A 23,685-nucleotide genomic window follows, 5' to 3' on the forward strand; every position below is an offset into this window, starting at 1 on the left:
ACTAGTGAGAACAAAGACACAACATATCAGAATTTCTGGGACACAGCTAAGGCAGTGTTAAGAGGAAAATTCATAGCACTAAATGCCAATACCAAAAAGTTAGAAAGGTCTTAGTTTAACAGCATAACATCACAATGAAAGGAACTAAAAAACTAAGAGAAAACCAACCCCAAAGCTATCAGACAAGAAGAAATAACCAAAATCAGATCTGAACTGAAGCAAATTGAGACATGAAAAAATATTCAAAGGATCAGCAAATCCATGAGTTATTTTTTTGGAAAAAATAATAAAATAGATAAACTGCTAGCTAGACTAATAAAGAAGAAAAGAGAGAAGATCAAAATAAATACAATTAGAAATACCAAAGAGAGTAATCTCTGACCCACAGAAATACATACAACCATAAGAGAATATTATGAACACCTCTATGAACATAAACTATAAAATCTAGAAGAAATCGATACATTCCTGGACAGACACCCTCCAAAGACTAAGCCAAGAAGAAATTGAATTCCTGATCAGACCAATAACAAGCTCTGAAATTGGATCACTAATAAATAGCCTACCAAACAAAAAAAGCTCAGGACCAGACAAATTCACAGCCAAATCCTTTCAGATGTAAGAAGAAGTGCTGGTACCATTTCTATTGAAAGTATTCAAAAAAATGAGGAGGAGGGACTCCTCCCTAACTCATTGTATGAGGCCAGCATCATCCTGATACCAAAACCTGTCAGAGGCACACACAAAAAAGAGTTAACTTCAGGCCAATATCCTTGGTGGATATCAATGCAAAAATCCTTAACAAATACTGGCAAACCAAATCCAGCAGCACATCAAAAAGCTTATCCACCACAATCAAGTAGGTGTTATCCCTGGGATGCAAAACTGGTTCAACATACACAAATCAATAAATGTGACTCATCACATAAATGGAACAAAGACAAAAGTCACATGATTATCTCAAAAGATGGAAAAATACTTTCAATAAAATCAACACCCATTTATGTTAAAAACTCTCAATAAACTAGGTATTGAAGAAACAGATCTCAAAATAATAAGAACCATCTATGACAAACCCACAGCTAACATCATACTGAATGGGCAAAAGCTGGAAGCATTCCCCTTGAAAACCAGAAAAAAACAAGGATGCCCTGTCTCATCACTCCTATTTAACATAGTATAGGAAGTTCTGGCCAGAGAAATGAGGCAAGAGAGAAAAATAAAGGCATCCAAATAGGAAGAGAGCAAGTCAAACTATCCCTGTTTGAAAAATGACATAATTTTATATCTAGAAAACCCTATAGTCTCAGCCCAGAAGCTCCTAAAGCTGATAAACAACTTTGGCAAAGTCTCAGGATACAAGAATCAATGAACAAAAATCACTAGCATTTGTATACACAAACAACAGTCAAGCCAAGAGCCAAATCAGGAATGCAATCCCATTCACAATCACCGCAAAAAGAATAAAATACCTAGGAATGTAGCTAACCAGGAAGGTGGCAGATCTCTACAAGGAGAACTAAAAAACACTGTTCAAAGAAATCACTGATGACACAAAAAAATGGAAAAACATTCTATGTTTGTGGGTACAAAAAAAATCAATACTGTTAAAATGGCTATTCTGTCCAAAACAATCTATAGATTCAATGCTACTCATATTAAACTACCAATGACATTCTTCACAGAACTAGAAAATAATTATTTTAAAATTCATACAGAACCAAATAAGAGCCTAAATTGCCATAGTAATCCTAAGCAAAAGAAAAAAGCTGGAGGCATCATGTTACCTGACTTTAAACTATGTTACATGGCTACAGTAACCAAAACGGCATGGTACTGGTACAAAAAACAGGTACATAGACCAATGGGAACAGAATAGAGAGTTCAGAAATAAGGCCACACACCTGCAATTATCTGATCTTTGACAATTGATAAAAACAAGGAAAGGGGAAAAAAACTTCCTATTCAATAAGTGGTGCTGTAATAACTGGCTAGCTATATGCAGAAGATTGAAACTGGGCTTTTCCTTACACCATACAAAAAATTAAACTCAAGATGGATTAAAAGGCCGGGCGCGGTGGCTCAAGCCTGTAATCCCAGCACTTTGGGAGGCCGAGGCGGGTGGATCACGAGGTCAAGAGATCCAGACCATCCTGGTCAACATGGTGAAACCCCGTCTCTACTAAAAAAAAATAGAAAAATTAGCTGGGCATGGTGGCGCGTGCCTGTAATCCCAGCTACTCAGGAGGCTGAGGCAGGAGAATTGCCTGAACCCAGGAGGTGGAGGTTGCGGTGAGCCGAGATCACGCCATTGCACTCCAGCCTGGGTAATGAGCGAAAACTCCGTCTCAAAAAAAAAAAAAAAAAAAAAAGATGGATTAAAGACTTAAATGTAAAACCCAAAACTATAAAAACTCTAGAAGGCAACATAGGCAGTACCATTCTGGACACAGGAATGGGCAAAGATTTCATGACAAAGATGACAAAAGCAATTGCAAAAAACAAAAAATTGTCAAATGAGATTCAATTAAACGAAAGAGTTTCTGCACAGTGAAAGAAACTATCAACAGATAGACAACCTACAGAATGGGAGAAAACTTTTGCAAACTATGCCTCTGAGAAAGGTCTAATACCCAGCATCTGTGTATTTGTATAAGGAACTTAAACAAATTTGCAAGCAAAAAACAAACAACCCTACTAAAAAGTAGGCATAGGACATGAACAGACACTTTTCAAAAGAAGACTTACATGCAGCCAACAATCATATGGAAAAAAAGCTCAACATTACAATCATTAGAAAATGCAAATCAAAACCACAATAAGATATCATCTCACATCAGCTAGAATGGCTATTACTAAAAAGTCAAAAAAATTACAGATGCTGGTGAGATTGTGAAGAAAAAAGGATGCTTATATACTGTTGGTGGGAGTGTAAATTAGTTCAACCACTATGGAAAACAGTGTGGAGATTCCTTAAAGAGTTAAAAAGGAAATATCATTCTACCCAGCAACCTTATTACTGAGTATTTACCCAAAGGAATATAAATTGTTTTCTATTATAAAGACATGTGCATGTGTATGTTTACTGCAGCACTATTCACAACTGCAAGGACATGGAATCAATTTGTTGGTATTACATCTAGCATTTAGCCTCCACTAAAAGAGACTATTTTTAAAACAGACTTATCAAAAATTCCAATCAATGATAGACTAGATAAAGAAAATGTGGCACATAAACACCATGGACCAGTTTACAGCGATATAATGAGATCACATCCTTTGCAGGACCATGGATGGAGCTGGAGGCCACTATCCTTAAGCAAAGTAATGGAAGAACAAAAATACAAATGCCACGTGCTCTTACTTATAAGTGAGCTAAATGACGAAAACACACAAACACATAGAGTGTAGTAACACAGACTAAGGCCTATCAGTGTGTGGAGGACAGGTGGAGGGAGGGGATCAGGAAAAATAACTAATGGGTACCAGGCTTAATATCTAGTTGATAAAATAATCTGTGCAACAAACCCCCATAACAGAATCTTACCTATATAACAATCTTGAACATGTATCCCTGAACTTAAAATAAAACTGAAAAATACATATACATATATATATGATGAAAATCTGTGAGATACAGCTAAAGATTTTTTTAAAGGTAAATGCACAGTATGAAATGCTTCTATTAGAAAAGTTGTATGGCATTCACACTTCAAAGATATATGCTTCCCAGTAGTCATGCCCTTATATAATCCCCTCCAACACTGAATTAGAGCTGACTGTGTGACCAACAGATAATAGCAGAAGTGAAAATAAGTGACTTCCAAAGCTAGGTCATAAAAAAGCATGCAGCTTCCACTTTGGCCTCTTGAATTATTCATTCTTAGGAAACCAGACACATGATTATAAAATCACTTAAATAGTCCATTGAAAAGGCATGCAGAGAAATTTGCCAGTGGACCTTCCTGCCCTACTCAAGCCTTCAGACAACTGTAGCCCATCAGATGTCTCACTGCAACTCCAGCAGAAACTCCAACAGAAATTTAGAACATCCTAGCTAATCCCTTCTAAATTCCTATTCACAGAACTCATGAACATAATAAATGGTTCTTTTACTCCATTAAGTTTTGAAGATAATTTGTTATGCAATATTAGTAACTGGAATAAGAAGAAGTGTAAAAAATTATTGATCTAAGCTTTCACCTAAAAAACTAAAAGTAGCAGTTGTCCACTTTTGGACAATAGTGGTTTAAGCAAGGTGATTTTTGATTATCTATTTTCTTAGACTCCCTGCTAAGTGGTCTGCATTTGTTGGTATTACATCCAGCATTCAGCCTCCACTAAAAGAGACTATTTTCAAAACAGACTTATCAAAACTCTTTTTTCTTTGAAAATATCTTTCTAAATGAAGGCAAAACAAATTTCCAGGGGAACAAAAACGAAGATTTTGTTGCTAGTAAACCTGTCACACAAGAAGCATTAATAGAAGTAACATAAATAGTAAATACTAGTGGAAGTTTTCCAGCCTAAAAGCAAATAACCCCTGTGTAATTTGAATCCATGTAGGAAAACAGAGCACTGGTAAAGGTGATTATGTACTTAACCAAAGAGAGTATAATTGTATAGTTCTTCTCCTTTTCTTCAGTGATTTATAGACATACATATCAATGGAGCAAAATAAAAAACAGAGAAATATATCTACACAAATATACCAACTGATTTTTTACAAAGATACAAAAGCAATTCATTGGAAGAAAGCAATTTAAATGGTACTGAACCAAGTGGACATCCATAGGCCAAAAGATTTACCTTGACCTAAGCCCACACCTAATAAAAAAATAAAAAAATAAAAAATAAAAATCACAAACATATGTAAATGTAAAGCTACAAAACTTTTAGGAAAAAAATGTAGAAAATCTTCAGGATTTTACACTGGATACCAAAAGCATAACCTGTTTTATAAATTAAAAATTGGCCCTGATCAAAATTTAATTTGCTCTGCAAAACATCCTTATAAAAGGATAAAAAGGCAAGCTATAGAATGGAGTAAAATATTTGCAAACCACATATCTGGCAAAGAATTATTATTCTCTAAAATATATAAAGAACTTTCAAAACTCAACATAAAAAATACCCCAGTTGGAAATAGGTAAAAGACAGGAAGAAATATTTCACTGAAGAGAATATATAGATGGCAAATATGTACATGAAAATATGTTCTAAAACATTAGCTGTTAGAGAAATTAAAATCACAATGGAAACTACACACCTATTATAATGATTCATAAAAAGTAATGATCACCTCAAATGCTGAATACATGGTGAAACTGGATCGCTCATACATTGCTCATGGAAATGTAACATTGTATAGCCATTCTGGGAAATAATTTGGACATTTCTTTAAAAATTAGCATACAACCACCATACCACTCAGTAATTGAAATCTTGTTCCTTCATTTCAGAGAAATGAAAACTTAGGTTCACATAGATACCTGTACACTTGTTTTCACAGAAGCTTTATTCATAATGGCCAAGAACTAGAAAAACCCAGATTTTTTAAAAAACGGAATAATTAACAAGCTATGGTACAGCCATATCATATTTAGTATACAGCATGATGGCCCCGCAAAGATGTCCATGCCCTGTCTGCACAACCTGTGAATATGTTACCTTACATGGCAAAAGTAACTGCAGGTGTGACTAAGGCTACAGGCTAATAAGCCACAAAAGCACATTCGATGTCATTATTTATGAGATAGTACCTCGTAAATTTTAGAATGGCTAAAATTTAAAACTTAAAGTACAAAATGCTGATAAGAAATGTAGAGGAACTAGAATAGTCATTCATCATTACTGGTGGTGTAAAAGTGTACAATCGCTTTGGAAAGGATTTTGGTAGATCTTTTTCAAAAAGATAAACATATACCTTCCTTATGACCTGACAATTCCACTTCCAGGTGTTTCCCCAAAATAAATGAATGCACATGTTCACAAAAAGATTTGAACAAGAATGTGCACAGCAGCCTTATCTAAAACAGCCAAGCCTGGAAATAATTCAAATGTCCAGCAACAAATAAATAAGTTATGATATATTTATTCAGTGGAATACTACTATAAATCATGAACTTCTAGGATGACAGAACTGTTCTCCACATTACTGTGGTGACAGTAACTACGTGATTCTATGCATTTTTCAAAACTCATAGAACTGTACTCCACAAAGAATAAATTTTACCATATGCAAATTTTAAAAACTCAATCATGATGCTGGGAAGACACCAAGATAGAACGCAGAGTGTCACAAGTGAATCTAACTTCATTACAAATGAATGGCGTAACTCAACCAAATGGGGTAGAGAGAAATGAGCTGACCTATCTTTCTTTAGAAGTGTTCTGACTACGTCTTATAAGGTTAGAGACTGAAAGTATACACACTGTATTCTAGTTGGAACATTTGTTTTTCACATAGATTTGAGATACCACTCTAAAATAACTTTCAGAATGTTTTCTAAGGTTGAAAATTTAGTAAATAAATTGCAGAGAATGAGAGCCCAGTTTCTCAATGACAGAAAAAGAAGTTACGAACCAGCAAAGGGGAGTTGTTAGAACAACAGGTGTGATGCTGCTGGATTAGAGTCAGGGATATCAGTGTGATCTCATGTTTATCCTAAAGTGTGTGAGTATGTACTAGAATCTGTATATCTATCTGTAGGTATATCTTGGTATATACAAATAGATATATACAGAATAAAAACAGATTTATGCATGTGTTAGTAGATGTACATATATTTCCTAGTGCTGTTATCTGACAGAGCCTGGAGGTAGTGACACTCCAGCAGCAATACACACATTGGGTGCCCAGATTTTGGTTTCAAAATACCATTCTCCCATATAAGAAACCAGGATTCCTTGGACAAATGGTTGATTCTAGAACTTGAACAGGAAAAATACAACTTGCACTACATGAGCCTAGAGCATATTGTGATACCAGTGAGAAAAGAAGTGGTTTTAAAAATGAAAGAATAAAGGTCACCTGAAAGAAATCCTAATGGTCAAAGCAGAAACAATTTGAGCAACCAAATGAATAAAAGTTGGGCTGGGTGCGGTGGCTCATGCCTATAATCCCAGCACTTTGGGAGGCCGAGGCGAGTGGATCATGAGGTCAAGAGATCGAGACCATCCTGGTCAACATGGTGAAACCCCATCGCTACTAAGAATACAAAAAATTAGCTGGGCATGGTGGCACATGCCTGTAGTACCAGGTATTCGGGAGGCTGAGGCAGGAGAGCTGCTTGAACCCAGGAGGCGGAGGTTGCGGTGAGCCAAGATCACACCATTGCATTCCAGCCTGGGTAACAAGAGTGAAACTCCATCTCAAAAAAAAAAAAAAAAAAAAAAACCAAATGAATAAAAGTTTCTATTATAACCCAAAGAATGAACTATAAATAGCCATGAGAGTTAATACTAATATAAATATTTGAAGAAATAGATGAAGATGAAGGACAACCCTTTATTATAGAAGAATTCGAATCAACAAATGAGGCAGAAATGAAAAAATAGGAAACAAACATTAGAACACTATAATAATCATTGCTAGAGGCAAAATTCACTGATGAATGCTAAAATTTGTGGGCCAAGCTTCAAGAGAAACAGCTTATTACATAGCCTCAAATTATCTCCCCAGAAATATTTATTAATTACTGTAGTTTTAACATACATCAAAAAATTTAATACTTCTGTCTTCAGAGGTGCAGAGGGGATGCTTAATTCCCCTCACCTTGAGTGTGGACTAGACTTAATGACATGCTTCTAAAATAGAATATGAAAACAGAGAAAATAACTGGCTGGGCACAGTGGCTCACACCTGTAATCCCAGCACTTTGGGAGGCCAAGGCGGGAGGATCACGAGACCAGTCTGACCAACATGGTGATACCTCATCTCTACTAAAAATACAAATATTAGCTGGGTATGGTGGCACACACCTATAATCCCAGCTACCCAGGAGGCTGAGACAGGCAAACTGCTCGAACCCAGGAGGTAGAGGTCATGGTGAGTAGAGATCATGCCACTGCACTTCAGCCTGGGTGACAGAGCAAGACTCCATCTCAAAAAATGAAAAACAAAATCATAACTGTACAGTGAAGAAACCTGACAGACGCCACCTAAATAAGTGGTAACAAATAATTAAAACTACTACAGTAATAAAACATATTGACATTATGTACCCTCAATGTCATGTCACATCACCTCTCTGGTATTCTTCCCTAAAATCTGTAACTTCAGCCTAGTCATGAGAAATAATCATAAGAAGGCTAACGGAGGAGCATTTTATAAAATACCCAATGGCTGCTCTTCAAAAGTATCAAGATCATGAAAACTAAGGAAAGACTGAGAAACTGTCATAGATTGAAGGAAATTAAGGAAACATGATAACTGAATACAATATAGTATCCTGGCTTAAACCCTGAAACAGGCTTTAAAAAGCTCATTGATGGAAAAATGTAGAAGTGTAAATAAAGTATATGATTTTGCTAGTGGCATTTTAAAAAATTTAATTTAATTCTTAGTTTCGGTCATAGTTATCAGTTATAAGATGTTAACACAATGGAAAGCTGAATATAGGTTACATAAGAACTCCGTAATAGTATGTCACTTTTCTGTAGGTCTAAACATTTCAAAATAAAAAGTTAAAAATTATGTGAACTTACCATTAAATCAATTATATTAAAAGTAGAAGATAATAAGCTAGTGACATATGCAAAAACATGGATGGATCTCAAAAATGTTTCCAGAGACAAAATGAGTGTATGTTGTATAATTCTACTTATATGTATTTCTAGAACAGACAAAATCAATGGTGATAGAAATCTTATCATTGTCTCTGGATAAGAAAGGACTGACTGCAAAAGTCTGTGTTCATGGAAATATTCCATCTCTTAATTGGAGTAGTGAGTATGTGAATGTTTACATTTGTAAAATCTCATGGAACTATACAATTTAAAAGATTTATTTATTCTATGTGAATTATACCTCGATAAAGTTGTTTTTTAAAAAAAAATCATGGAGTAGAAAAATGAATAAAAAAGAAGTACTTATAAAATATATGGAGCATAAATTAAATAGCACTAACTTGGTCAAGGAAAAGACCCAAGAACAGGCTTGGGTTTGTTTAAAGCTTTGAAAATAACCATAACCCCCAAATTGACCCTAACCTTCTGAGCACTGAAACTGGGAAATGTTCTAAATTTCCAGGAAACAAGGGTGAGAGCAGGCTGTTCCCACACCTCCAGCTAGTTCTGGCCTCCATGTATATTTGAGATTAATTTACAACTATTAAAGCACACTAATAAATGGTCAGAGCTTATGGCACCGTGCAAGGCTCGCTTTGAAGTTCAGGCCATTTCCTTCCTCTGCTTGGAAGCACTTGAGGCCAAAAACTGCTGTGTTGTCCAAATAGCCTGTTAAGCTGACCTGAAATCAGGCTGGGCACTGCATCCAAAGAGTTAATCCAAGCACACCCTGGTGTTGCCATCACCCACACCTCCAGCCCCAAACAAAGATCTGCAGGGGGGCTGCCAAGTCCAGTAAGCCATTAACAGGGAAAACCTAGATGAGAGAAAACATGGAGAGAAGATGTAGAAAACATTGACTTTGAAACCTCTTCCTTGGATCATTAACAAGGAAAGCGTAGGGAGGTGAAGAGATTAATCTGACTTGGAGAAAAGAGCCCGAATTTAGGTACCAGATGGGTCAGAAATCTGGAAAATGAACCTTGGAAAACCTATTTACATTCTCTGGGCTTCGATTTCCTCACCTGAAAAAAATAAGCACATTCATGACATAAGGAAAATCTTACTTTCAGTGGCCCTCCCTTGTGTTCCGTTGGGTATGAAGAATTTAAGGAAAAGAATGGGTTTTTCATGTCTCCCAATCCAGTGATTGGACTTCAGTGGGCTTGGTCTTCACATGCTTCTCTGATTGACAACTTCCCTTTTTGTTTGTACTATTTATCCCAGTGCTTCTCAAAGGCTAGATCCTGTACGCCACCCTGCATCATACCTCCTAGAAATTAATTTTAAAAGACAAATTTCAGGAGCGCCCCCCCACCCCACCCAAGACTCCGTGAAGAATCTTTAGGGGTGATAACAGAGAAATGTGAGGTTTTTTTAAAAAAAAATACAGATTTTATTTTAGAATAATCACAAACATGCAGAAAAGCAGCAAATACAGTTCAAAGACTTTTTTGTAAACCCTTTGAGATTCAGGAGAAAGTATGATGCTCTAACTTCCCAAATGTGCATATCCTACAAGCAAAGACATTGTCCCATAACCACAAAGCAACCATCAGAATCAGGAAGTCAGGCCAGGCACGGTGGCTTATGTCTGTAATTCTAGCACTCTGGGAGGCCCAGATAGGTGGATTGCTTGAGCTCAGGAGTTCAAGATCAGCGTGGGAAACATGGTGAAACCCCTATTCTACCAAAAGAAAATACAAAAATTAGGCAGGTGTGGTGGCATGTTCCTGTAGTCCCAGCTACTCAGAAGACTGAGGTGGGAGAATCATTGCTTGAGCCCAGGAAGTCAAGGCTGCAGTTAGCCATGATTGCATCATTGCAATCCAGCCTGGGCAACAGAGCCAGACCCTGTCTCAAAAAAATAAAAAATAAAAATAAATCAGGAAGTTAAGATGGACACAGTCCTACCATTAATCTTCAGGTCTTTTCCGGCTTTCACCAACTGTCTCACTCATATAAAAAAAAAAAAAGTCACATATTGCATTTAGTTATCAAGTTTCTTGAGACTTTTTCATGTGAAAGTTTGCTTTTTCTTGACTTTCATGACCTTAATTCTTTTGGAAGTTACAGGCAAGTCATTTTGTGGAATATTCTTCAATTTAGGTTTGTTTAGTCACATTTCTTCATGATTAGATTCAACCTATTCATGCTTGGCAGAAGAATCATTGAAAGCAATGCCAAACTTTTCAATACCTCTTCTTAGGGGCACATGATTTCAATTTGTCCAGTTACTGATGATGTTAACTTTATCACTTAATTGAGATGGTGTTTCCTAGGCTTCTCCACTATTGAGTTATTCTTTTTTCTTTCAAATTAATAAGTATTTTGAAGAAAAAAGGTTTAAGACTATGTAAATATCCCAATCCACCCCAAATCTTCAATTTATTCATGTATTTATGTCTATGTTAAATCTAGTTTTTTACTTTACTCCTGTATACATTATCACCTATTTATACTAATGTATATATTACCTCCCATTACTGTCATCCGCACTTCCCACTAGAAAGCCTTCAAACTGGCTATGGTATTTCTCTGATGAGTCTTCATTATTGTTTGAGCATTCCTTTGCTTCCTTGAGGATGTTTTAAGTTCATATTACAGTTTCCTTGCTTTAGACCTGAAATCAGCCATTTCCTCAAGGGTCCCTAGCTTGTTTAGTGGAAAACAATATTTAGAAGCCAAGATGTGGGTGCTAGGCATGTTTCCTGCTATTGGGATGTGCCAGTGGACAGAGATGGGGAGTGTGTGTGTGTGTGTGTGTGTGTGTGTGTGTGTGTGTGTACACACTCATACCTATACACACGTATTCCTATATTTGTTTATATATCTCCATATATTAAAAAGCATGCTGGGCGTGGTGGCTCACACCTGTAAACCCAGCACTTTGGGAGGCCAAGGAGGGTGAATCACCTGAGGTAGGGAGTTCGAGACCAGCCTGACCAAGGAAAAACCCTGTTTCCACTAAAAATACAAAAAATATATATATATAGCCGGGCGTGGTGGTGCATGCCTGTAATCCCACCCATTCAGGAGGTTGAGGCAGGAGAATCACTTGCACCCAGGAGGCGGAGGTTGCAGTGACCAAAGATCATGCCATTGCACTCTAGGCTGGGCAACAAGAGTGAGACTTATCTCAAAAAAAAAAAAAAATGAAAAGAAAAAGAAAGAAAGAAAAGAAAGAAAGAAAAAAGAAAAAGTAACAAAAACCATGAGGTCATAATATACTTCCAATTCCAATTCAATACCATCAAATTAATTTGAGTATTCTTCCTTTCCATTTTTGTAACTCCTTTCTCCAACAGGGAAATCTGGCTCTCTTATCTTTAATATATTTACTTACATGAGCAATCCTACTCAATATGCCAAATCTCTCCTGTTCTACACCACCCCCTTCCTCATATAGAATGCCTCCCACCCACTCAGGCATCAACCCTCAATCCCAGGTCATATCCCCATGCAAACATCCTCTTCATCCCACTGGCTTCTGACTTTGCACGCCAGGTGCCCTCATCCAGCAGATGCCTTCCTCCCCCTGACTCTACCCTAGATCACTCACCTGGGGATGTTCTCGCCATTCTGCCCCATGCATAGATATCTTCTTCAAGGCCAGTCAGGCCTAACACTCTGCCACCCTTGCATGGATGCCCTCTTCACCTTGCCTAAGCTTTAGGGACCACACTTAGACAAAAGCTTCACTAAGATTTCAGTGTCCAGACTGAGTTAAACTTTTTACATAAAATCAACCTGAAAAGAGCTTCTGAACTATGTAAATGTTAACTGTAAAATATTGTGATGAAGGTTGATGAATCAGCTCTCATTCTCTGACCAATTTATGAAGATCTCTGCTTTCTTCTTCCATTAGAGAATGCTGTCCACTCAGGAAAATAGAACGCAAAATTTACATTTCAATTTGCAATCCCGTTAAAGTAATAACAGCAGCCAAGGGGTGCATTTATTGTTACTTTTGCCACATTATCAGTGGCCTGGGACAAATCTTTCAAGCGCATTTATTGATATGATGCCTGTAGAAAAGATACAGAATTCTTAGTATTCTTTTGTTATGGAATATGGAAATCAACTTTACATAGATTCTGTTTGTTCTTGGTTTATAAGGGGCAGTCCTGCGTATGGAAATTAGAGTAGTGTCCGCCTGCCTCTAGCCCATGTGGCCACTTCTAGGTACCACCACAACCAAAGATATTGTCTACAGATGTCACCAGACATGTAATAAGGAGCAAAGAAGGCAAGAAGCAGGGGAGAGAGAGAGAGGCACAAAGTGAGATGATGGAAGCAGCAGACCTCAGATGAAACATGTGACCATCTAGTTTCCCACTCTACCAGTCATTCTTCTCTCAGGAGCAGCTTAGCCACTCCATTCCTGATGGTTCTTTCTTAACAGCACACAAGCATGTCCAAGCCTCCTCCAGCTCTAAAAATCCCTCCCTTTAACACATATAGTTCTTTCTTATTACCCTTTATCTCTGACTTCCTTCACAGCCAAGGTACTTTTAGAAAGAGCATTTGATACTGTTTTCACTCTCTCGCCTCCATCCACTTTGCTCAGTTTTGAGCCAGCTTCTTCCCTCACCATTTCCGAAGTTGCCATTGCCAAAACCAACTATGATCATCCTGTTGCTAAATCCAACAGACAAATATTTATCAATCTCCACATACTAGCCTTTTCAACATTATTTGGCTCTGCATACCATTTCCTCCTCCTTTAGACTCTTGCTGCAGTCAGGTTCTAGAGCATCACTCCCTTCTGGCTTTTCTTCTACCTCTATGGCTTCTCCTTTTTAGTTGCCTCCACTTTTACCTCCCATCTGTTTGTTCTTGGTTCATAGGGGGAAGTCCTGCGTATAGAAATAAGAGTAATGTCTGCCTGCCTCTAGCCCATGTAGCCACCACTACCAAAGATATTGTCTACAGATGTCACCAGACATATAATAAGGAGCAAAAAGTTCAATCCTCTGGCCCCTAGGTGATCACATGCACTCACTCTCCTGCCTTTAACACAGTGAAGCCAGATCTATATCTCCTTTCTGGAGCTCACTCCCGAAACCCAGTTCTCTAGATGAAACTGTCAATGTGCAGCTCTGTTGCATCTCAGAGTATTGGATTGTTCATCTCAAACCCAGCATGTCAGAAATTGAACTCTTTCACTACAAACACAAAATCTACGCCTCCTATGTCATTTTCCATCTCTTGGAGCACTATCACCGTAGTCTACCAAACCAGAAACATAGAAGTCTTTCTGGACTCACATTCTCCCTCACTTTTCACACCAAGTCCCGCAGAGCTTGCCTCCTAAGCATCATTTGACTCTCTCTTATGCATTTCTGCTGCCATTAGCATTTTCAAACACTCAACTTCTCTGATTCTAGTCACTGAAATAGCCTCCAATCAAACACCAAACATGTCTTTTCCCATCAACATGGATTTTCTTTTTTGTTTTTGTTTTGTTTTGAGATGGAGTTTCGCTCTTGTTGCTCAGGATGGAGTGCAATGGAGGATTCGTGGCTCACTTCCACCTCCACCTCCTGGGTTCAACCTAGTCTTCTGCCTCAGCCTCCCAAGTCGCTGGAATTACAGGCTCCTGTTATCATGCCTGGCTAAATTTTTTGTATTTCTTAGTAGAGATGGGGTTTTGCCAGGTTGTCCAGGCTGGTCTCAAACTCCTGACCTCAGGTAATCCACCTGCCTTGGCCTTCCAAAATGCTGGGATAACAAGTGTGAGCCACCAAGCCTGGCCTCTTTTTTTTTTTCTTTTTTTTTTTTTTTTTTTTTTTTTGCTCTGTCACCCATGCTATAGGGAAGTGGCAGCTCACTGCAGCCTTGACCTCTTGAGTTCAAGTGATCCTCCCATCTGAGCCTCCTGAGTAGCTGGGACCACAGGCACACACCATTGCATTAAGATAATTTTTGTATTTTTTTGTAGAGACAGGGTCTTACCATGCTGCCTAGACTGGTTTCGAACCCCTGGGTTCAAGCTGTTCACCTGCCTCAGCCTCCTGAAATATTGTGATTACAGGCACAAGCCACCGCGCCTGATCCAGCATGGGTTTTCTAAACTTCAAATAAAATTATTCTATTCCTCTGCTGAAACTTACTCAAAAACTTCCTGTTGCCTGCAGAATAAATCCCAAAACCCTTAGCAGAATGTTCAAGGTCCTTTATGATCTAGTATCAACCTAATTCTCAGTCTTCCTCCTTTAAGGCTCCCTACCTTGTATGCAATGATTCAGTCCCTCTAGCATTTTCTGTCATCCCAGCAATCCATTATTTATATGAGTTCCTGCCTTCGGACAAGCAGTCTCCTTAGTCAAGAACTTATACCTCAGTACACCTCCCTCTAACTAACTAACCAGCGCTGTGTGGATATGGTCAACTCCGTTTTCTCCCACTCATCATGGTGAGTCCAACGGAGTACTCCACATGCAACAGGTAGGCACTAAGCAGCTGCCATCAGTCACTCCAATCACCAGTCTATGAATGTGACCAAAATGGCTGGGCCTGGGCCTGTGTCTACACTGGCCAAGGGGTAAAGAAGGTGTTGCTGGAGACATTTTAGAGAAGAGAGGTGGCAAGCTCTTGCAATCCTGCTACTGTGGTTCTGGACATCCTACTCTGGCAACATTGAGTATTTGATGAATGAAAGGCTAGCCCAAAGTAAACACAATCTTAAGAAAGAAAATATTTTTCCCCATTCAGAGGAGATGGCATTTTTCTTTCTCTTTGGAGAAAAGATCAAGTTTAAAGATCAGTTTCCTCAAAGAGCTGAAGATTTTTTATAACAGTTTCATACTGAATCTGTAACACTGGGTGGCCTTATTCCATTGCCAAGTTGGTCGGAATTATTGAAGAGTAATACTCAAGGCTGTGGTTTTCTGGGAGAAAAGAAAAAACAAAACAACCCCTAAGAATAACAGAATAACAGTTGAAGGAAACAAATGTTATTTCAAAGGGGTTCCGCCTCACTGATCAAACATCCCAGGTGAGGACATGGCTTCTGCAGGTCAGAGAGAACTATGCTTATAACACATTCTGGGTAACCTCAGTCAAGTCACTTAATTTTACATTATAAGCAAATTAGGATGCATCAGATTAGGAGAATATTGGCCATTATAATAAATATGAAAAATATTTACAATGCTATACCAACACAAAATATCTTTCATTATTAACAAAACTAGCATTTGTAGACTCCTTTTCAGTTAGCAAAGTCCTTTACATATATATTTTCTAAATAAGGTAACTCCTATAACAACCTCAATTGGGTGATAGTCTCATAAGTTTTATTTTACAGATCAGTAATTCCAGACAGCCAGCAGTGACTTGCTAAGGGTCATACACTTAGTAAACAACAGAATCCAGACACAGCCTCTGGAACCCATGTGATAGTTTTTATTTTAATGTCAGAAAATAATATTCTGTTTTCTGACATTATTTAAATGTCAGAAAATAATGCAGCAACATTATGGAAAGTTTACAAGATTCGAAGAAATGACCTCAAGTCTTGCACTGAAAAAAAAAAAAAAACAATAAATGGTTTTTTCTCCTTCTTACCTCTCCACCCACCCCATTTTATTTCATAGAGTGGAAACAGTTATCCTGCTATTTGCCCACTACTGTCTAACAATCCCACCATTGGTAAATTCACGCCCTCTTCCTGAACCATTCTCTTTGGGGCATTTGTGAATGCTGGAATTTTATCTCATTTTCATTAAGGCATAAATATTCATTGAGTAAGTGATGATACTGTGATGAGAGTTGGATAAATGCCCTGTGAATCCGACTCACAATTCTCTTCATTCCCCCATCACCTGCGAAGATTTCACCACCTACACATCTGTAAGCTTGACATCTGCCCATTTTTTTCTAACTTCTATGATCTGTACACTACTCTTTTATAGTCAAGCACATAAGGGGGTATTCTTTGATCTAAGTTCTCAGTTGGAACTGGTCCATTTTTAGACAGCAGAAAACTCAGAACCTATGAAGGTTAACGAATTTGAGTTCAATCCTGAAATCTATCACCTACTAATACTGTGACACACAGCAAATTGGTTGTCAGCTGTCATCCTCAATTTGCATATATAAACTGGGGAATGTTTATAGTTAATGTTTGATCATGAGTGGATCAATTTGAAGTTATAGTCAATGATAGAACTTCCATATCCTGAATAAATCTCAAGGTTTAATATGGCTGACTCAAATAAATATGGCAATGAATAAAATGGTTGTTACAAATATTACAACTGAAATAATTCAATATATTACTTTCATCTCTTAGAGAAAATTTGGTCAATAACACAAGGCAAACTTTTTTAAAATCCCCTTTATTCTTCTCTCCTATTCTCCCATCCTACAGCTGTTCTAGGGTGTAAGCGCTCTCTTGCGCTCTCTCTTGCTCTCTCTCTGCCATTTTGCCAGATTTTCTCCTTCTTCTGTGTCTTTTCCAGCTCTTTAATATGTAGGTTGCTCCAGCTTCACTGATATTTTCTTTTGGGCTTCACTGTCTGCCTTATCTATGGATCATACTTCACAACAAAGGGGAGGCTGAAGACTGTCTCTTCTCCATTTCCTCCCACCCCTGCAGTCCTGTCGTTTTCCTCTCTGATATTTCTAACTATGCTTTAAAAATATTTTTAAATCCTTAGGAACCAGATAGACTGGATTGGGCAGGGAAGGGAATAAAATGTACGAGCACATGCAAAATTCTGTATGTATGCAGGCAAAGAAAGTTTGAGAAAATCTACATATGTTAAAATGGGGGCTTTCTAAACTTTGTTTATCTACATTCAGGGTAGCAAACTGTGAAATAAATCTCTCTGTCCCTACTTTTCTATCCTTCTTTCCGCTCTCTGCTCAGTGTGGTCACAGGCCTCCAGCTTTCAGCTTCTATTTTTTTTCCATCTTTTCATCTTCTCCTGTCTTCACTGATTTTCTAATCCAGCCTCTCTCCAGAATCGTACAATCCCTATCCACTCAACTTTTTACTTCTGTTTCTTGTTTCTACTCCCAGGTTTCATTCGTCCATTCTTTCTTAAACTGTGATAAGAATATATAATATGAGACCTGCTCTCTTAATAAAGTTTAGGTGTGTACAGTTGAGGATCATTAACAATGTACAATGTTGTAGCAGCTTTCTAGAACTTATTCATCTCACATATCTAAAACTTTAAAACAATTGAATAGCAACTCCTCACTTCTTCCCTCAGCCCTTGGCAACCACCATTCGACTTCCTGCTTCTATGAGTTTGACTATTTTTACATACTTCATATAAGTGGAAACAACCTAACATCTATTGATAGATGAATGGATAAAGAAAACGTGGTATATACGTTTATTCAGCCATAATGGAATAGCATTTAGCCATAAAATGGAATGGTATTCAGCCATAAAGAAGAAGAAAGTCCTACCATATGCAACAACATGAATGAACTTTGAGGACAGCTATGGTCTGAATATGTCTCCCAAAATTTACATGTTGACCCTTAATGGCCAATGTGGTAGTATTAAGAGGTGGGATCATTCGTTAAGTCATGAGAGCAGACACCTCATGGATGGAATTAGGGCCCTTATAAAAGGGCTTGAGTGAGTGGCTCCATTCTCTTCTGCTCTTCCACTAAGTAAGGACACAGCATTTATCACCTTTTTAGCCCTTCTGTCCCTTCCACCATGCGAGGACACAGCCAGAAGTGTGTGTACTCTTGAAAGGAGATGGTAGCCCTCATCAGACATAGAATTTGCCAGAGCCTTGGTCTCAGACTTCTTAGCCTCCAGAACTGTAAGAAAATAAAATTCAGTTCCTTATAAATTACCCAGTCTAAGGTATTTTGTTATAGCAGCACAAATAGACTCAGAGAAGGATATTATGCTAAGTGAAATAGTTGGGTTTCATTTCTACAGCTGCCGGGGTCTTTGAGTACAGAAACCTCCCTGCGGGGTCTTACTCATCTCTGTGTACCCACTACACACCAGACATTTAATGCTGTTGAAGGCATGTGAGACAGAATGAATAAATTTGGCTCTACTAAAATTCTTACCACCAGATCTCTATTAGACACTGCCTGCGTGTTGACAATCCTTGTGTCCATTTAGAGCTGATTCCCCATTTAATGTCTGCAGCAATTGTTCCAAATCTTTGATGCACTCCTCACACCCAATTTCCACCACCACCACCCACCTTTTAGTCAGCCTGTTCTCTGCTTTGAAGCTACCTGGTGAGAACAGTCTTTGCACATAATCATTGAAGGTTATGGCTCAATCTCCAGCTACTCCCTGGAGGTTTCTGCTGACAGAAACCTTTTCCACATCACACGATTATGATTAAGTCCACACTTTTTCCTGCAAAATGCCTAAAACATACTTTGAACCGCATGGAACAGTTTTTAAACCCAATGTTGTCTCACAGAAGTCTTTATTTCCATTCAAGTTACCAGCCTCCAGAGCTTCCTTTATGAGAAACCAGAGAAAAGAGAAAGAAAAATCTGTGCAAATACATCCACCAACTTCAGTCTGAGAATACCACTTTCAAAACCAAGCTCTTCCACATTAGAAAATCTCACACATTCTTTCTAGGCTCTAAATAACCTCCATTTTCTTAACAAACCATCAAAATGTAGAGGCAAGAAAGCCTTCACCAACAAACCACAGATTAGTCCTTAAATAAATATAACACTGGCTTTCTTCGAGTGAAAGCCCTCTGATAATCCAGCAAGTTCCCTGGGTCCATGTTGGAATGGAGGAAGTTTAACATGACCTAAAATAGAAAAGGCATTTAATCTGTTTCTCCTGGAATTGTTGTCAAAAGACTTTGACAATTATTTTAGCTTAGGCCCTTTGAAGCGTGTCTTAGGTCTGCTTCCCTAGAAGTCATAATTGGAGTAGCCAATAAATGTGATTTACTGATGAAGAGATCTTCAGAAATATCTTCAGAACCAGTAAAGAAGCAAGGAAAGCAGGAAAGAGACAAGAATGTCTAGGTAGGGTCTAGTCTTAGTCTGACCTGCCAGAGCTCTCTGGAATGTAAACTACACTTGAGAGTGATCCCGCATTAAAGCCAGGGTCCGTCTTTTGTACCTCCGAGCTAATCCGTCATTGGTTCTAATGGTATGTACCCTCCCGGGCTAAGTAGCTTTCCCTGCCTCAGCAGGGAACAGACAGCTGTGAGTTGTTGAATATTCACAGCAGCTGGGGATGGGTAAACAGGAGAATGAAAACTAATGTGTATTCACCACCTTCTGCCAGGCACAACACGAGATGCTTTGCATATATGATCTGCAACCTTCCTAAACCCATAAAGAAGGTATTGTATCCCCATTCTCTAAGTCAAATGAGGCTCAGAAGGGTTAGGTATTCTAAAATTATTTAAGCAGTAGGGATAACTGAGTTGACCTTCTAGAGAGTTTCAGAATCTATTTTCTCTCTAGATTTTAGGACTTAATAACCCAGTCACTGGCAGACCCATGACAAACACTGAAACAATCCCACAGGAGGCAGTTTTATCCTACTCCACATCTCAGAAATAACTGAAACTTTCTGCACTAAGGAGGTAGTAGCAACATACTCCCAGCAACAGCTGGAACTCTCTTGAATGAATGCCCTCAGGCTGAAACCCTTTAACTACACATTTACAAAACTAGCCTGACTCCCTGGACATGAGCACTGACTTAAAGCCCCTCTCTAATTTTCTTTTCTTTCCTGTGACAAGGTCTGACTCTGTCACCCAGTTTGAAGTGCAGTAGCACAATCTCAGCTCACTACAACCTCCGCCTCCCAAGCCCCAGTGATCCTCCCACCTCGGCCTCCTGAGTAGCAGAGACTACAGGCACACAAGACCATGCCTGGCTAATTTTGTTGTTGTTGTTGTATTTTTGGTAAAGATGGAGTTTCGCAGGCTGGTCTCCAAATCCTGAGCACAAGTGCTCCACCAGCCTCAGCCTCGAAAGTGCTAAGATTACAGGTGTGAGCCACAGTGTCCTGCCAATAATTTTGTTTTTACTGTCACATGGCAAACAAAAAATTTCTATAAGCTAAGCACTGTGCTAAGCTCCTAATAAGACATTTTATTCATCCTCACAATAATCCTATGAGGTATGTGTGACACTAACCTAATTTTACCATTGAGAACCTTAGACCCCAGAGAGATTATGTGAGTTGTCCAAAATCACACAATAGAAATAGCGAGAATGTCAATTAGCAACAAGAGCAAAAAATCCATTGAAATTGCAGCCACCTGGGAACTTCCTTGCTTACCTGCCTATCTCAAAGTCTAAGTAGAAATGTAAAAATATACATTATATCTGCTGCTAAGTATTTAGAAGCTAGCACCCTTGCTTGCCACTCTGGGAAGTGACATGGCAGAAGCAATGATCTCTAACCATAAAAACCCAACATCATTGACCTCTTACACTTTCACGTTCTGCCTTCTGTTATCAGCCTTGTTCAACTTAGGTTTCTTCTTTTTTTTTTTTTTTTTTTTTTTGAGACAGACTCTTGCTGTATCACCCAGGCTGGAATGCAGTATCACAATCTCGGCTCACTGCAACCTCAACCTCCCAGATTCAAGCAATTCTCATGCCTCGGCCTCCAGAGTAGCTGCAATTACAGGCATGTGCTACCATACCTGGATGTTTTTTGTATTTTTAGTAGAGATGGGGTTTCACCATGTTGGCCACGTTGGTCTTGAACCCCTGGCCTCAAGTGATCTGCCCACCTCAGTCTCCAAAAGTGAGACTTGAACCACAGCGCCCAGCCAACTTAGGTTTCTTATAGATCTAGATGCCATTGAGGTCAGCAAATAGTTAACATGAACTCTATGAAATGGGATGATGTAGAGGTTGGACCGCAGTCGCACATGGTGAAATTTTCCACACTTGAGCTCTGAAGATGATGGCCACAGCCCAAATTCATGTTCCACCATCTTTTTTTTTTTTTTCAGGTTTCCAGCTCATTTAGGTCAGAACCATTATCAATACAGAGAGAAAAAAATATTCCAAATACATCTGTATTTTTAAATCCAAAATCTAACTAGATAACATGGCTGCTTCTTTGTTTTTCATGGGATTCTTTCCTAAACTCCTGCACAGGATCCTTCCTTCAGACAAATTAACCTGCCAGTGCCTCACCATCATCAGAGGTACAGGAAAAGTCACACAAAGGTATTCAAGAAAAAAGTATTGGCCACTCTCCATTCACAAAAAAATTGAATACAACTCATAAACAAAAATTTTATGAACATAAAGGGATAAAAACATGTCACGTAAAAGTAAAAGGGCTGCATTGAAATCATCTTGAACAAATATTTTACCTTATCTGAACCTTAGTTTATTATCTGAAAAATGGGAACAATTATGCCTGCCCATTCCATCCTTCATGGTTATGAAATAAGGAGCAAAAGCCAAACTGGACTAAAATCAAGCCTTCCATATGTGCAATCACCTGAAAATTGGAAAAGGCTGTAGAAATGCTACAGAGGGTTCTTGAGAAGCAATTGCAGTGTTGTGGAGAGAAACACCATTCCCTGGAAAGAGGAGAGATGGGCTGGGGTCTTGTTCTGTCCTCTCTTAGTGAACCTTGACAACAATCCTATCTGCTAATGTTTATTAGCGCGCTTACATCCATATGCATGTATATATGTACATCCATGTGTATATGTACATACACGTGTATATATACATATATTCACATATATGTATATAGATTATGTGAGTTAATAAACTCCCCTTTATATATATATATATATATACTTAATTATATGTATACTTATATATATTAAATATTAAGTATATACATTATAATATATATACTTAATACTTAATAAACTCCCCTTTATATATTATATATAAATTTATTATATATAAAAAATTATATATTATATATAAAGGGGAGTTTATTAAGTTTTAAGTATTAAGTATATATATATACCTAATATATAGTATAAATATACTTAATATTAAGTATATATATATATATAATATATAAAGGGGAGTTTATTAAGTATTAAGTATACCATATATATAAAGGGGAGTTTATTAAGTATTAAGTATACCATATATATATAAAGGGGAGTTTATTAAGTATTAACTCACACAATCACAAGGCCCCACAATAGGCCATCTGCAGGCTGAGGAGCAAGGAAAGCCAGTCCAAGTTCCAAAACTGAAGAACCTGTAGTCCAGTGTTTGAGGACAGGAAGCATCCAGCACAGGAGAAAGATGTATCCTGGGAGGCTAGGCTGGTCTCTCTTTTCGTATTTTTCTGCCTTCTTACATTCCAGCCATGCTGGCAGCTGCTTAGATTGTACCCACCCAGATTAAGGGTGGGTCTACCTTTCCCAGCCCACGGACTCAAATGTTAATTTCCTTTGGCAACACCATCACAGAAACACCCAGGATCAATACTTTGTATCCGTTAATGCAATTAAGTTGACAGTATTAACCATCACAGTGAGTGAGTTCTCACAGAGCTGACGGTTCTGTAAGGGTCTTCCCCACTTTGCTCAGCTCTCATTCTCTCTCCTGCTACCCTGTGAAGAGATGCCTTCTACAACAATTTTAAGTTTCCTGAGGCCTCCTCAGTTATGCAGAACTGTGAGTCAATTAAATTTCTTTCCTTTTTTTCTTTGAGACAAAGTCTCACCCTGTCACCTAGGCTGGAGTGCAGTGGCGCAATCTTCGCTCACTGCAACCTCTGCCTCCCAGGTTCAAGCAATTCTCTTGCCTTAGCCTCCTGAATAGCTGGGATTACAGGTGCTCACCACTACCCCCACCTGCTTTTTGTTTGTTTGTTTGTTTGTTTTATTTGTTTGTTTCTTGTTTTGAGACCAAGCCTTGCTCTGTCACCCAGGCTGGAGTGCAATGGCATGATCTCAGCTCACTGCA

This window comes from Saimiri boliviensis, chromosome 15, assembly GCF_048565385.1.
Source record: "Saimiri boliviensis isolate mSaiBol1 chromosome 15, mSaiBol1.pri, whole genome shotgun sequence".
NCBI classification, from domain to species: Eukaryota; Metazoa; Chordata; class Mammalia; order Primates; family Cebidae; genus Saimiri; species Saimiri boliviensis.